A 2,369-nucleotide genomic window follows, 5' to 3' on the forward strand; every position below is an offset into this window, starting at 1 on the left:
TCTATCAGTTTCATTCACTAAGATTTAAGACTGCCTCCTGGCCCAAATCTAAGATTATAAGATTATATATAGATAGATAGATTTCATCCTGCCATCTTTTTTGCTACTTTAGTGTATATATGTATATATCATATAAAATATATAAATATATTAAAATATATAATATCTAAAGTAGATATTATATATAATATGTATATATTTAAATTTTTTTTTTAATTTATGTTTTGGGGCACCCGACTGGCTCAGTCCGAGGAGCATGTGACTCTCAATCCCAGGGTTGTGAGTTCAAGCCCCGTGTTCAGTGTAGAGATGACTTAAATAAAACTAAAAAAAAAAAAAAAGCAAATTCCACAGAGAACAAGTTCCACATACCTGATGTAGCTGAACTTTGCTCAGGATGTGTCTAATATAAACAAACAATGAATACAATTGAAATGCAGTCACCTAGAAGCCAGGATAGCCTTAATTCCTCCTTTTTCTAGAGTTAGGCTTCTCTCCAGCCACTTATGACTGGAGCCCACGATATAGTGAATTATTTGCCCAATATGGAGATAGATTTCTCTGGGCATATTTTTGGAAGGTATCCAAAAGTATGTTGAAGATTCCGACTCCCCAGGGCAGACCAACTTACCTTAATCCTCTTAACTTCAAATCACTTCACAAATTCTGCACAGGTCCTGTACGTAACCAATATTTTAAAAAATATATTTTAACATATTAATTCAATAGACTTTTATTGAGTTAAGTACCAGGCCAAATGCTTGGGACTTTTCAGAGCTGAAAACTTGGGTTTCTTAAGTCGACATTTGCTGACTTGTAAAAGACGTTAGAAACACACATTGTAAATTGTTGAGAGATTTTTATGTTCCTCTATGAACCTGAATACCTTTGTGAATTTTTAAAAATTTTTTATTTCTTATTTTTTTATAAACATATAATGTATTTTTAAAAAATATGGAACGCTTCACGAATTTGTGTGTCATCCTTGAGCAGGGGCCATGCTAATCTTCTCTGTATCGTTCCAATTTTTTAGTATATGTGCTGCTGAAGCGAGCGCACCTTTGTGAATTTTTTTAAAGACTTTATTTATTTTTTTTTTTAAGTAAACTCTACACCCAGCGTGGAGCTCGAACTTATGACCCTGAGATCAAGACCAATAGAACCAGCCAGGCGGCCCTCGTTTGTGAATTTTTAATCTCAAATCTACAATATTTTTGTTGTCTTTTTTTTTTTAAGATTTTATTTATTTACTTGACAGAGAGACAGTGAGAGAGAGGATGAAAGGGGAGTAGAAGGTCAGAAGGAGAAGCAGACTCCCTGCAGAGCTGGGAGACTGACATGGGACTCGATTCCAGGACTCCGGGACCACCACCCGCGCCGAAGGCAGTTGCTTAACCCACTGAGCCACCCAGGTGCTCTATTTTTGTTGTCCTTGACATCAAAAAATACTTCAATTATTGTTTGTGATTAGCAACGAAAAGACCAATGGCTGACCTTAAGAATTACCAAAAGCAAATGCACAGGAGAGGTTGACTATTTATCCCATTTTATACAACTCCCATCTAAATTTTACTTGATGGGTGGTGAGATTCTGTATTCCTGGGCATTGGTCCCAATTCTGTTGGCTGCTTTTTTTTTTTTTTTTTTTTTTTTTTTTTAATGACTTCTTGTCATTCCTACAAATGCAGTATCTATAGGAGGGGCAGCTGTGGTAAATTAGAATAAAAGATAGAAAATCAATAGTGAAACTAGATACACTTTCCCTCCCTTCCCTCCCTCCAATGTGTGACTTCATTACAACTTCACTGGGAGCATAATCAATTACATGAAAAAGATTCCAAAACCTACAGCTGCTTATGCTACTAAATCACTGAAAACTTTGAAAAATGAAATAAGCATTTGGATATGTTATTTTGAATGTTATTGAGCTCTTGAGAATTCTTTGAAGAAATTATGAGTAAAATATTTGAAATTCAGTTTCTATGAGAGAACTGGAAACACTGATTATTTCAGAGTGCAAAATTACAGGGTGTTTTGCTAAGTAAAAATGATGGGTTAGTGAAAATAATACCCAGTGAGTGATTGCCGTATTCAGTATTTGAAGTAAAACTGTGCGGAACAAATCCCCTGATTGAAAGTTGCCAACAGTCCCTTAGAATATTTTTTCACAGTTTTATTGCAGTATAACTAGTGTAGAAAGAACTGCACACATTTAAAGTATACAAGTTGATGAGTTTTGGTAAATGCATACATTCTTGGAATCTTCATCAAAGTCAAGATAATGGGCGCAATCATTTACCCAAGAATCTCTCCAGCCCCTCCGGTCCCACCCAGCCTTCTCAGGCAGTCACTGGTCTGCTTTCTGTCAG

The 2,369-nt window shown here is 35.6% G+C and overlaps 1 non-coding gene across 1 annotated transcript; it reads right to left on the bottom strand.

Moving 5' to 3' along the window:
• Positions 1-948: 948 nt before the first annotated feature.
• LOC123942850 lies at positions 949-1,057 on the bottom strand. The gene has a single exon (XR_006818487.1). It is a non-coding gene; the product is annotated as a U6 spliceosomal RNA (small nuclear RNA).
• Positions 1,058-2,369: the final 1,312 nt, after the last annotated feature.

This window comes from Meles meles, chromosome 5 (assembly GCF_922984935.1).
Source record: "Meles meles chromosome 5, mMelMel3.1 paternal haplotype, whole genome shotgun sequence".
In the NCBI taxonomy this organism is placed as follows: Eukaryota; Metazoa; Chordata; class Mammalia; order Carnivora; family Mustelidae; genus Meles; species Meles meles.